The sequence below is a fragment of the Lemur catta genome, chromosome 10 (assembly GCF_020740605.2).
Source record: "Lemur catta isolate mLemCat1 chromosome 10, mLemCat1.pri, whole genome shotgun sequence".
NCBI lineage: Eukaryota > Metazoa > Chordata > Mammalia > Primates > Lemuridae > Lemur > Lemur catta.
This window is the reverse complement of record NC_059137.1, coordinates 3,817,287-3,832,200: the sequence shown is the minus strand read 5'-3', so window position 1 is coordinate 3,832,200 and position 14,914 is coordinate 3,817,287. Positions and strand designations below refer to the sequence as shown.

General features: G+C 41.0%; 1 protein-coding gene across 1 annotated transcript in view; it reads right to left on the bottom strand.

Annotated features, from left to right (window-relative positions):
* TSC1 (TSC complex subunit 1) overlaps positions 1–14,487 on the bottom strand; it is a 49,994-nt gene extending 35,507 nt beyond the window's left edge. Inside the window, exons 1-3 of the mRNA XM_045563675.1 lie at positions 14,432–14,487; positions 9,705–9,747; positions 5,519–5,581 (exon numbers count right to left, since the gene is read on the bottom strand). The gene's annotated coding sequence lies outside the window, so the exon portion shown is untranslated. The remainder of the gene's footprint in view (positions 1–5,518; positions 5,582–9,704; positions 9,748–14,431) is intronic.
* Positions 14,488–14,914: the final 427 nt, after the last annotated feature.

Genomic DNA, 14,914 nt, shown 5'->3' with positions numbered 1-14,914 from the left:
AACATTTTTAGCAACAAGCTTTTTCTCTTTGGTTCTAAAATTCTACTATTTCACCATATTTTTTAATCCCCAGGAAAAATATAAATCTTGGGTTTCATGTGAGATTCTTCATATAAGTGACCCACATTCAAGCATTTCTGACATTCTAAAAATCCCTCATGAGAGTTAAATCATAAGCTTCCAGAATCAGTCCCATAACTAGAATCTCTCTCCTTTTTAAACTTATTCAAATATTTCTTGAGTGTATACTAAGTGCAGGGTGCTAAGCAGAGAAGATAGTGCAATGTAGGAACTACATGTATTCTAGTAGAATAAACGACGTGGTTCAGTATGCACCCAAAGGAGGGAAGGGACCAGCTCACTGGAGTCAGTGGGGGTGGTGGTGAATGGGATAAACACATGTTAAACATACTTTACAGCCTATGATAGAATGTCTGGGAAAAATCACTTAAAGATTAGTACCACAGACACACTGAAGCATCCACTTACAGCCATGAAAGTCTCTTTTCCATTTTGGAAGTAAGCCACCAAAGAAAATAGCATATAGGAGAAGTCAAAAGACATTATCTGGTGAATACATTTCTGTACCCTACCTGCTAAGGCAACTTTCCACTTAGTTTATTATCTTTAGTGGGCACGTGCCACAGTATCATGCTATAGATGACTATTCATATTAAGCAGTCATAACCTTCAATGCCTACTCCCCACTCCAAAGCCTATTATTCTGCCATCTTCTAATCTCAATAAAAGGCACTACCATCAGTCTAAAGCAAACACCCAGATGACATCCATGACTCTTCCACCACCCCCACCATCATGTCTAACCTGCCAGCAAACCCACTCATTTTGCTGTTTCGTTTGCTATCCCCTGTCTAAGCCCCATCACCTCTCTTCTGGAGACAAGGGAGCAGCAGCCTCCCTCACTACTTTCTCTGCTGTATTCACACTACCCTGCAATTCATTCACAACCAAACAACCACAAGAGACTCAGGAATATCACAATCTATCACTCCCCTGTTTAAAATCATCAGTGGCTTCCCATGGAGCTAATAAGAGCCAAACTCACAAGTACCCTGCAAGGCTTCACGTGATCCAGCCAGTTATCAACCCCTCAATCTACCTCTGCCTCTTCATTTCTCTGCTCTAGTTTTGGTCTTCTCAAACACACGCAAACTGGTTCCTTCTTGCTCAGAGCCTTTGCATTTTGCTGCTCCCTCTATGCCTGGAATGCTCTTCTCCCACATCCTTGCATGGCTGTCTCTCAGGTCAAAGCAGCAGCAAAGGTCTTAGTCACCACCTTTGAATAAAAGTTACTTTCTAATTCATGAGGAACCTTGAACCAAGTTTAAACTCTACAACAGGTCATCAGACTTGATCAAACAGAATACTTATGATCTCAATAATCACAGAAAGTAGGGATTTACCAAAGTTCCACTTCATTTTCTATATACTCTGATATTTGTGTTTGGCCTTGGTCTTTAGAAGGTTTGAAGGTTGAACACTCAAATGCCTCTGCAGCAATGTTTCTGGCATCTTTGACCTTGTGTGTGTGACCAATAACAATATGTTCATGGCACTCCCATTACCCCTACCTACATAACATCAGTGATGTGGACAAGGAATTATTTAGAAGATTTAACAGTAAGTTAACATCTGCACATTCACTATCAAATAAAGGTAAAATATTCTAGATGAAACACCCAAGTTCTGTGTGTAGTAAGTTGAAATTCTGTCAGTTTAAGTATAAAATATATACTTATTATTATTATAAAAGCAAAAACTTCAATTAATGATGAATGTGACTTTTATACTAAAAAAACTAAAAACTTTCAAATAGTTAAATACATTAGTAATATGAACATTAAGAGTAGTTTAGCTAGATAACTTTATAAATAACAGTATATGCTATTTAAGCCAAATGTTTTTATAATTTAAATAACTTGGGCCAGGTGCGGTGGCTCATGCCTGTAATCCTAGCACTTTGGGAGGCTGAGGCAGGAGGATCACTTGAGGCCAGGAGCTCAAGACCGGTCTGAGTAACATAGTGAGACTCTGTCTTTACAAAAAAAAATAATTAGCCAGTTGTGGTGGCACTCTTGCAGTCCTAGCTACTCAGGAGGCTGAAGGAGGAGGATCACTTGGAGCCCAGGAGTTCAAGGCTATAGTGAGTTACAATCACACCACTGTACTACAGCCCCAGCAACAGCGCAAGACGTTGTCTCAAAAAAAACTCCCAAAATTTTAAATTAACTCATAGCTAAGTAACAAACTAAATGATAACTCTAACTTTTATAGAATTCTTTTATAGTATTTATAACAAACAAAATAACTTTTAAGTGCTGAATTTAATTTGTAGTCCTTAAAAAAAAGTCATATTTAGAAGTATTTCACATCTTGTAAGGATGAATTAGCATATTTTCGTTTATAGTTTTTGCCAAGTAAAAAATAAAATGTAAATTCTGTCACCTCAATTTTATATCAAGAAATCCATAATCATAGTCAATGACATCTACGATTTAAAAAATGTGCACATATGCCAAACATAAAGAATGTAAAGAATATGAAGAAAACAATGTTAAGAAAAAGTCAAATACCCAAAACACATTTTGTACTCACTAATCAAACTTCAAAACAGACTTTACAAAAATGCTTCATGACAATTTCTTGTAGTTTTGAGTATATAGAGGCTAAAAATTTAAACAAAAAGCTTGTCAAAATGATTGCTATACATGTATACAATGCGTAATGATTATATGTATAATTACCGTGTGTCAATTAAAAAACTTTTTTTAAGAGATATGGTCTCACTCTATTACCCAGGATGGAACTCCTGAGCTCAAGCAATCCTCCCTCTCCAGTCTCCCAAGTAGCTAGGACTACAACCACACACCACTATTACCCAGGATGGAACTCCTGAGCTCAAGCAATCCTCCCTCTCCAGTCTCCCAAGTAGCTAGGACTACAAGCACACACCACCATGCCTGGCTAATTTTTAAATTTTTTTTAGAGATTGGGTCTTGCTATGTTGCCAAGGCTGGTTTCAAACTCCTGGCCTCAACAGATCCTCCTGCCTGGGCCTCTCAAAGTGCTAGGATTACAGGCATGAGCCACTGCACCTGGGCAAAAAAAAAAAACAAAACTTTTTTTTTTTTTTTTTTTTTTTGACAGGGTCTCACTTTGTTGCCTGGGCTAGAGTGCAGTGGCAGTGCAGTGTTGTCATCATAGCTGACTGCAATCTCAAACTCTTGGGCTCAAGTGATCCTCCTGGCTCAGTCTCCCAAGTAGCTGGCACTACAGACATGCACCACCAGACCCAGCTAATTTTTCTATTTTTTGCAGAGACAGGGTCTCACTACATTGTTTAGGCTTGTCTTGAACTACTGGCCTCAAGTGATCCTTCCATCTCGGTCTCCCAAAGTGCTGGGATTACAGGTGTAAGCCACCACACCCAGCCCAAAAATTGTTTAAAAAAAGGAAAAAAGTATGTATAAACAAGAGCCTACATGAAAAAAGAAAAATGCTATTAAGAGTTAGATTTCTTTCCCAAAAAAAAAGATGATTGCTTAGGTTGCCAATAATTTTTAGTAATTGAAGAGAAGGATCTTAGAGGCTTGCCAAGCTATGAACCCCTCCTTCTAGAAAACCATCTACCAGAAACTTCCTTGAATTCTGCTTTGTCCAAAATGGTTAACAATGAGACTAAGTGTGGCAGCTGAAGATGGTTATCACACACATGTAACAAGTGACCACAAGAGCAATTTAGCAGCTGATAGTGCTCACAAATATTTTTCCCACATTAAAATTTCAAACTTTTAAAATCTGACCACTAAAATGTAATACAATTGTAACCATGAAAAATGTTTTTAAAAATCTGAGATTTACTTCTGTATCGCAGAATTTACATTTTATCTTGGTGATATTCAGCTTGTGCCTCAATGATCTGAACTCTTGACCATTTGACTTTAGGTTCAAATTCATGTTCAGTGGACTTCTAAAAATGGAACACAGCCAGGTGCGGTGGCTCACGTCTATAATCCTAACACTTTGTGAGGCCAAGGCAGGAAGACTGCTTGAGGCCAGGAGCTCGAAACCAGCCTGGTCAACAGAGTGAGATCCCATATCTATAAAAAAATTTAAAAATTAGCTGGGTGTGGTGGTACACACCTGTAGTCCTAGCTACTCTGGAGGCTAAGGCAAGAGGATCAGTTGAGCCCAGGAGTTAGAGGTTACATTGAGCTATGGTCATGTCATTGCACTCCAGCCTGGGGGACAGAGTGAGACCCTGTCTCTAAAAAAATTTAAAAATAAATTTAAAAAATAATAAAATAAAAATGGAACAGCATGAAGTACATATAAAAAAATTAAAAATGAAAAATCAAACTCAGAAAGCTTTCCCTACTTGTGAGAGAACGATACTTCCACCTTCTTGTTAGACGGACTACAATCTGTATTAAGTCCTTGTTTATGAACCAACATGAATCTATAAGACAAAAATAAATCCCTATCTTATTTCACAATTCCTACGACAAAGGTAGACAACAGAATACAGAATACAGTAAATAGCAACCACTGAGCCATGACACAAGTCACATCAGCTATCTGTGTATAAAGACAGTAGACCAAACAACTCCCTAGCTTCCCTATACCCTTCCTGTACACACACAACTCTGCTGGATTTGGTACTCTTGCTGGTAAACTTGAAATTACAGTTCAGTGATTAGTTAGGTCACTAAGATTAAATTCATTTCCATGGAAATGTCAGAGCCTCAATATTTATGAAAGGTATATTCTGAGACTTTGGGATTCCTCCAATTCCTAAAAGCCACTATACCATATAATTTATCCCCCAAAACTAATTTAAGACAATAAACAGATATAGCCACATTAAGATGCAAAAGCTCATTTGCTAGATCAGGTATTCTCAGCCCAGGGTCTACATTAAAATCACCTGGAGAGCTTACACAATCCTGAAGCCTGAGCCCCACTCCAGAACAGGTTAAGGGGTGGGGTCCAAATACCACATTTGGTATTTTCTTTTTTTTTAAATAAACCCATGTGTATTTCTAAAGTGCAACCAGAGTTAAGAACCACTAGTTAACCGACCTGTGCCAGCACACAGGCTTCAATGTAATTTGACAGTTAAAGCCAAACTTTGCTGCTAGATAGAACTGATTTGAGTCACAGGTCTATCAAGCACTAGCTAGCCTCCCTTAGGAAAATTGAGCCAGATTTCTCACCTGTAAAATGGGGGTAAACTGAAAGTATGGCTGTGAAGAAGAAAACAAGTAATGCAGATAATGCACTTAGCACAGTGCCTGGCACTAAATAAGCAATTAATAATTATTAGTAATTTGACTAATTACTTCACGCCTTAGATGGTCCAGTTCCTAGCAAGTAGCTACAACAATAGATGTTAAATCTCTGAATGCAAAAAAGCATCGATGCACTAGTACAACCAGGGGCAAGGTAACTAATTCCTTCCCATCCTCCCCCAGCCACTGGACTGTTTATCCCTTACCTGTTCTGGGGACAATTGGTACTTCAGTTTCCAGTGCTGTCAACCTGGTGTCTTTCATGGTCACTGAAGGGAAAAAACATATACAGATACATACATATGTATATAATAATCTTACAATTAACCAAAATCCCAGATGCAATCTAGAAGGGACTTTGGGGTTCATCTGGTACAAGCTCCTTCTACTCTGTCCCTGACAGGTGGCCATCTGGTTTCCACTGGAATGAACACTTATAATCATCAGGAGCACGTGCCTCTCCCTGTCTACGTTTCTGAACAGCTGGTTGCTGGAAAATTCTTTATATTGTGCTGAACTTGTAATCTCTGCCTTTGTTAATGTCTATTAGAGCTATAAACGAATGGACAGGATACGCTCCAGAGTTAGACAGTTCCGGGTTGAAATCCAAGCTCTGTCACTTATTAGCTGTGTAACACTTGGCTATTTATCTTAAGTCTCTAATGTCTAACCTTAAGTTACCTCATCTGTCAAGTGAGAATAATAATGGTATCACCCTCACAGGCTGTGTGGGGATGAAATGAGCGGCTACGTCGCACAGCCCAGGGGGCAGCGTGGGCACACAGTAACCGCTGGAGGAGCCCTGCGGGGCAGGGCTGACAGCAGGACAGCGAGGGGCACAAGCACTGAGTGGGCCTGCATCATCTCACCGCCCGCCACCATCCCTTCCCTCCCATCACCTTGCCTCGCTAGCCTTTCAGTTCTCGGCACCACAGACAAGCTGTCCCTGGGCCTAGGACACTCCTGCCTTGGCTCCTCCTAAATCTACTCTGCACCCTCAGAATCTCAGCACACTCACTCACTTCCTCAGAGAAGCCTCCCAGGCCTCCACTTCCCACCCCCCAGACTAGGTCAAGTCCCCTGTCATATACTCTCAGCAGCCTATATTTCTTTGTGTCACTTACCACAACCCAATTAACTAAGTGTAATTAGTTACTGAACATGTCTCCTGCACTGGACATCACACCCAGGGAGAGACTGCGGATTATTCAGTACTGCATTCCAGCAGCTACTCCAGTGCCCGGCACTTGTTGACTAAATGACTAGGGGCTAAGACATGTCTTAAATAAATGTACTAAACCTAATTCCACCTTCAAGCAGCACAATGTAAATCTGATCCTTCTACATGACAGGCACAAGATATTTGTGAACCTTTTACCCTACTTTCTGTCCAAATTAACTCGTATTAAATATCCATGTTAAATATGAGTATATATACATTCCAATTTGCTTTTAAACTATGGATCCTATGAACCATATGTAGGTATGATCTGATTACTAGATTGTAAACTGCACGAAGACAGGGACCACCCGTTTCAGACACTCAGGGCCTATCATGGTGCCTGGCACACAAGAGGCAAATTCACGCTATTCAGCTCAGCTAAGATTTCATCAGCGTCTTTGCAGGGCTGAATACAGAGTATGAAAGCTGAGCCTCATATATATATGCCCAATTATGCCGAGCATGGAAAAACCTGAAAACAGCTCTTAAATATATAATCCTGGTCAAAGTCAAACTAGGGAATGGAGCAACTCTCTAACAATTAAAATCTCTTGCTCCAGATGACAGGGTAATTATATTTCCACGTGGAGCACATTCCAGACATCAAACTCCGGTGGTCCTCGGCAGTGCCTGCAGGCGTGTGAGCAGTGCAGCAGGCAGGCTGGCCTTTCAGAAAGGCCGACCACACCGTGCAGACACGGAGTGCTTGCCTGGTCACATGCACTCCAAGTCAGAGAGCTGGAATTAAAATGCAGGAGCCTCTAATCTTCAGAATCTTAAAAGCAGCTGTTTGTTATTCCACTGAGTTATATAGCTTCCTCTTAGAATTAATCTAGTTGGACCTTTTACCTGAAAACAAATATCTACGGCAAAGGTAAAATTAGGATGTACATGAGATCTTGTAGCCTGCCCAGCCAAGATCACTGTCCTAGATAAAGGCACTACCATAAGAAAGCAGAGTGTTTTTGTCCAATGCTCAATGTTAAGACTTTTACTGTCTTTGTCACTATGCTAAAAAAAAATGGTAATGGCACTAAATTGGCATTGTTGCTACATGAAAGGCTACCTACCATTATTTATATTTTTAAGTGTTTATTTACTTACTCATTTATATTTCAATCCTGCCCTGTAGGGATGCTACTAGGCACAATTATTCTGGTCAGTAAAGTAAGATGTGACGTGTGAACCTCCTGACAGGAAGTGAGGGGTATAGTTGGAAACACCTGTCAGAGCGGAACAGCAGCTTCAGTGCATGTGCTTATCTTCAAACGCCAAATTAAAAAACAAACATGTCCCTAGATCTAGATTTTTCCCTCTTTGATATTTGACCCAAAAGTTGTATTCTCCCTTACATGCAACATTGTAACTTCACTTCTATAAGCAGTCTTTTTGAATAAAAATAAAGCATAGTTTGAGGGAGAAGATGAGGGCTCTGTGTTTTAGTATTTTGGGATGAAACCAAAGGAGTACAGGTCAATTTGTTTTCACAGTTCATCTTAATTAATTTCATTCTTTAGGTGTGTACAGATAGATAGAGCATATGCCTGGGATTACACACCAACTCCAGACTAACAGCCTTGTATAGCTGCCATAAGCAGGGCTTGCAAGCATTTTTTCCACGTATCTCTGCCCTAGCCAAGATGCATTACAAGCTGTGAGCTAAAAGCTATATATACCTTTAGGAAATACTAGTGGTAGGTACCTAAAATGTATTTAGAAAGTATTTTATCTGAAATTATCAGCTGAATTTTCAGACTTTTGGAAAATAGTGCTATGATGGGCCTAGAAACCCTCAAGGACGCCTCAGAACTGTAAATCACATAAAATAGGCAACTGCATATCAAATCACCTAAGATATTTTTGTACACATTTGTCTATGATGTAAAAATGCAACTACAGGTATAAGTGAAGGCAGATGTCTCTGCACTATAACTTGTTTTCTATGTTTCAGTTTTTACCTATAAAAATTCAAAGACAATTCAGACACAGGCCCAGGCATGGATGGACTACCTCAGTATCAAGCACAGTCTACATACACCAGAAACACTACACCACTATGTTAATGCTCAGCTCTGGCTCAGGAACGTTCAGGTAATTTCTTGGAGTAATATTTTATGAAGTGAACAAAGATGCACAAATGCATCTAAAAAGGGGAAGATACTTGCTCCAATTCTCTCTTCCTACAGATGCCTAGAAGGAAGGAGAAAGGTAGGAAATACTGTTTAGTAAGTGAGAGTAAAACAGCTGATGGAAAAACCTGCCAACATGTGTAGTCACCTGTGATTTAAAGGGTCTCAGCAGTTGTAGTCCCTCTCAAGGTCAAACTGGGGCAGGAGAGCTCCAACTTGCCAGATTCTCCATTCAGAACTTCTGCCATTAGGAGCCTTGATGGACCATTTGCTAAAGCTTATATCCTATTCCAAAAGTGAAGAATCCTCTAGTAACTTGCCTATAGGGCCAGACCTTGATTTTGATAAAGAGTGTCTCTTCTATAAATAATGCTGTTTTGACTTTCTATTAACATGAACAAAAATTATTTACCAAGATAATACAAGCCAAACACATATTATGTATGTTTCAAGAAGTAACTATAAAAAGCTTCCCTTAAAAGAAATATGAGCAAACTGTGGGATTTCTTTAGGTTTCAAGTTTATAGGACCGAAAGAGAAATATTCTAGGCAAGAAAGATACAGGGTTTGATAGTCTAGGACAGTGGTTCTTAAAATGTGGTCCTCACACCACCAGGATGAACATCCCCTGGGAATTTGCCCCCTGGCTTTGCCCCAGATCTCTGAATCAGAAACTTTGGGATGGGGCCTTCCAGGTGATTGTGATGCCTACTGAAAGTTCAGAACCACTGGTCTAGGAGTAAGAAAAGAGGGATGAAGGTAAGAAACATTCATTTATTCATTTATATATCTGCTTTGAGGTTCAAAAGGGGGAAGAAATAATGCACGAACCTGGGAAAAAAGCCCAATGGAATTCTGCCAGGTGCTAAAGGTACCAACACAGACTGAATGCCAAGCCCGACAAGCTTTTAGCAGGTTACATACCTAAGTTCTCGACTTCTGTTTTTTTTAAATGTGGCACCTAAGGTTAAATTCCCAGTGAAGTGTACAGAATCTTTCAATACAGAAGTTTAACAAAATGATTTATAACACAAATAGTACCTAAGTCCATCTTTAAAAGACACGGGCCTTTCCTGCCTTCTGGCTAAAAAAAAAAAGAAAAGAAAGAAAATTATTTTTAATAAATCCCAAGTCCATTTTTAAGAGCAGTAATCTATACAAAATCATCAGTTGGGCTTCAAGTTGGGTCCATAAAGTCTCTGAAGCTATATCCAAAATTCTGTATCTGTATTTTCTTTTTTTTTTTTGGTGGTGAAGGACATAAAGGGTAGAGGAAGGGACATTTGGTCTGTTTCCCACAGATTTTTCAGAGGGGAACTGAGCACCCCCAACCAAAAAAAAAAAAAGTTAAAACCCACTGACCTGTGAGTTAGTTTATAAGATTAGCAGATCAGGCAGTTTATCACAGTGGAAGATTAAATGTTTGGGCTCTGGAGTAACCAAACAGGGTTCACAGCCCAGCTTAGCCACTGAATAGTGATCTTAAGGCAACTTACTTCAAGTCCCTAAGCTTCAGTTTCCTCTTCCTATCCTGCCTCTTAAGGCTGCAGAAAGAGTTAACAAGGGGGGCGGTGGGGGGGGGGGACCCAGCGCCTCACACCTATAATCCTAGCACTCTGGGAGGCCAAGGCGAGAGGATCCTTTGAGCTCAGGAGTTGGAGACCAGCCTGAGCAAGAGCAAGACCCCGTCTCTATTAAAAATAGAAAGAAATTAGCTGGACAACTAAAAATATCTAGAAAAATTAGTGGGGCATGGTGGTGCATGCCTGTAGTCCCAGCTACTCGGGAGGCTGAGGCAGAGGGATTGCTTGAGCCCAGGAGTTTGAGGTTGCTGTGAGCTAGGCTGATGCCATGGCAGTCTAGTCCGGGTAACAGAGTAAGACTCTGTCTCAAAAAAAAAAGAGTTAATGAGATCAGACATGTAAAATACTTAGCACAGTGTCTGGCACATACTCAATAAATATAAACTTTATTATAACAACATTACTACTAAATAAAATGTATTGCTGGGTACATAATGCTTAGCATTCTATCCATTTAACAACTGGTATTTGAAACATTGATAGAACCATTCTACAACTTAAAATGGATACACTTCAAGTTTGTTACTGTGCTCTGTGAACTGCTCAAGGTGGCACAAGTTTTAATGACTGCAGACATTAAAGTCACTACATCTATTCTTCCTGTCACTCCCCACTGTGTCTTCTATCACATCACCAATAGAAGGGCAAAACTGTCCCTTGTCACTCAAACACTTCATAGCCTCTATTGCTGCTGTATTTACTTGAGAAAGTGACCTGTGAGTTGTAACTGCCATGTAACTACCATGCCTTGTTTGGGATCAAAGCTGGGTTTTTAAGGCACTTTACTCACTAGATGTCAATCTAAATTCATTCAACCTTAAAAAATATTGTTACCTTTTGCTACTTACCTGTATATAACAAAAGTTAGCATTACACAAGAGAAGGGACAAGAAGAAACTGACAAGGTCCTGAGATAATATATCTTTTATACACAGTATATAAAATACAAATCTTTATTATCTCTCATGAAAACAGGCATTAAAATAAACATTAAATTACTAATTTCCAGCAACCATAGGCTTAAAAAGTAAATCAGAGAGAATAATCTCAAACTGCTGATGGTAGATCTCTTCCAGATCAATTTAAATGGAAAAAAAATGAGTATTTCATGTAAACCAAATTATATTAGTTACTAATTGATGATCTCAGGTAAAAGAGAAAAAAACCTCAGTGTTTAAGTATATACTACATACATATTTAAAGCAAACAACTACAGATTTGAATGTTATTGAGTATGCTTTCCTTTCTTGCCTACAGCTATTTTAAAAGACAAATAAAATAATAATACAAATAAATAATAGTACAAATAAATAACACAAATAAAACTAATCTTTCAAAGAGAGATCTGTAATATGGAACCTTATAGAGAATTACCTTCTAAATGACCTGATGATATAAAGGGAAGGATAAGCAGGTTTTCACCCAACTGTACGGGCTAACGGTCACCAATGTGCTTGGTTATCCTACCACCACTAACACTTTGATTCAATCAACTTGGTCAGAAGGTTTGGCTGAAGCCCCAGAAGGACTTTAAATCTCAGAAATTTAGACTTAGAAATATTCATTAATTTACCATCCAACTCCCTTATTTCACAGATGAAGAAACTGAGGCTGATAACTTAATTGACTAGTTAAAGGTTGAAAGCTATTTCACTCTTTAGAAAAGCTCGAAATGGTTGATGTAGTGCTGTATTTGACTCACTGGCATCCAAGAATATCCAATTAATTCCAGGAGAAGCTAATTTTAGTTCACTATGGCCCTGAAACTGGGAAATGAACATACCTGTAGCCTAACAAACTTCAAAAAAAGACAGAGCTGTAAGATCAAGGCAGCTCTAAATTAGAGCCCAAAACTCACCCAACACTATATACATCAGAGGTTAGAAGCTATTTTAAGAAATGCCTCTGCAATAAATTACAAATTAAAAGAAAATAGCCAGAATGATACTTCAAGCCAATTGTCCTCAACCTCTAGTGGAGGTCAGAAGCAGACTTCTTCCAAAATATATACACAAAGTGTCCTCCAAGACTGAATGTGTAGGTCTACATACCATGGGGCCAGATATCTGTGCACGGAGATTCTCATGAACATCACAGTTTGAAATCCCTTGTTTCCAGAAATTTCATTATTCTGTACACATTACAAATATGGGTGTATATTAGATTTGCCCTGGTAAGATTGTTCAGTTTCATCTCACAAATGAAACTCCAGGCACACACAGAAGGCATCACATTACACCATACTGGGTCTTTGCTCTTAACCCACTGAGGAAGACAACTGAGTCACAAGATTTGAGATACTCCAATATAATGGCTAGTAGCCACTTTCTTTCTAACTAGGAATTTAGGAACATACCAAGCATTTATGACACCAGGAAATGCAGAAGCAAAGAAAGCTTACATCATCTGCCCTTCTAGGCACGAGATTTAAGAGTGTTTTAGATATTAACTGTAGTAAGAGGATATTTTCCATTTACATCTTCTATAAATACCCCTTAAGTTTACACCAAGTGGTTAGAGGAAGATCCTGCAGTTCCCTAGGGCAATAGCAAATAATGTTTCAGTGTTTCTAAGGTGTCTCATTTGCCTGATGCATGACTGTTAAAGGTACATTTCCCTACACAATCCTAAATCAGTTTTCACATTTGCATATTCCAGGTTTACTCAGGAATGCTCAACTTAAGAATCACAGGTGGTTGCTTAGTAAATCAAAGGCTCCCAGAAGATTAGGTTCTATAATGCTTCCTGAAATTTACAGCTCCACTTTGCCAGCCTGTTTGAATTTAGATGACTTCAAGTTGATCCCAAAATTATAAATCAAAGTATCTCAGAAGAGTATTATTCTATTTTAGTACTTTTACAGCTTACTCTATGTAAAATCAAGTGCTATTTCTATGCTTTCTATTAAAAAGAATCCAGCGAGGATTTCAGTAAGACTTCTTTCTGCAAAAATCTCATCAGTTTTATTTAAAAAACAAATACTTTTCAGCCTAACTTAGACTAACAAGTTTACATGCACAACACTGCCATCCCAAAACAAAAGCTAAAGCAAATAAGCCAAGTGCACTCCCCCCCCTTCAAAATTACACACACGTGTACAAACCTCGGCTAACTGATTAATTCTAATCACTTAATGACAGGCCAGCTTTGATCAAGTAACAGAAAAATAAAAGAGTCACGTCTTTGGAATCAGTCAGACCCCAGTTCCACTCTTGGCTCAGATACTTCTCACTGTGTGACCTCAGGCACATTGCCCTACTCTGTCCAGGCCTCAGTTTCTTCCATCGGAGGTGTTAATCGTGGCTGCCTCTTGTATTTGTTGTGAAGACCAAACGAGATGATGACTGCAAGTGCTCCATAAACGCTAGCTGTTGTTATTGGCTAGGAGGACTGCGTCCCCAAGTCTGCCCCCCCCCCATTCAAGACACACGAAGTAAAACACTTTAACAAGAAACACAAAGAGCGAGCTTTAACTCTACAAGGGATCTCCGACTGTAGGCTCTCTTCTTCCTCCAGTTCCTCAAATGAATGAATGAGTGCCTAGGAGTTGCTCTGCAAATAGCTGTCTCTTAAGAATCACCTCTGCTGACTTTAAGGTAACTGTCTTTCACCATCAATTAAACACCCACAAGCACACCAGGAGCGAGGCACTCTAGTCATGCAAATTTCAACGGAGACAACGAGTCTGGGCGAGTCCTTGAAGCCCACAGGCAGCCTCCATTCATTCTCCCCCCCCACCGCAGACCCCTCTCCTTAAGTCCAGGGTCCAGCCCCACCCCACCCCCAACCCTTCCGCTCCTGCGGAGCGTCTCTCCCCTGCCCTCCGCACCCCGGGTGAACCTGTCACCCACCGAGTGACGCGCTGGCAAAGGGGCCCACCTCACCCCTGCCCTCGGCACCGAGGCCCGGGGGTGCAGCCGTCCCCTCGGCAGCCGAGAAGTGGCGAAGGGCCGACCCGCAGCGCCTCTCCTCCCCAGGGACCCGCCAGTCCCGGCTGGGCCCAGCCGGAGATAGCGCGTAATAAGAGGGAGGGGAGAGCTGCCCGAATCCCCCCTTCCCCGGGGTCCCTACCCAGCAAGTGACCCCCTTACCCCAACCCCCAGAAGCTCTCAGACTGGGATTACGATGCCAGGGCTGCCCCGAGAAACCCCCATAAAAAGGAGGGGGAGACACCCCCATACTCACCCACCGTCTCCTCCCCCTCAGCTGTTTACCTCACAGTTCCTCCAGCCTACAGGGCGCCGCCATCTTGGACGTTCGGCACCTCCCCTCCGCAGTGAAATGTCCACGGCCGGAGGCGGCCTCCGCCACGAAAAAGAGTCCCCGGCCAGGCCTAGCCTACTTTTCCAACCAAACGGCAGATGACCCTAACCTTGACCCTAACCCTAACCCCACCAAACGGAAGAGGCCGTTCCACTCATTAATGATGACGTGATCTGGCCGAGAGAAAAAGAACAAGAAGAGTTTTTAAGGTAGGGGGGCGGGGACGGGCGGAAGGATCCCGCAAGGGTGCCGCTCAGCGATCTTGTGACTCTGAAGGAGGCAAAAAGAAGGGCCGGCACGGCGGGAGGAGCCACGCGAGAACCCGAGGGGCGGGGCGGAGGGTCACGTGGCCTGGCGGGCGGGAGGGCGCTAGGAGAGGCGTAAACAAGCCGGCCCGGCTGGGTG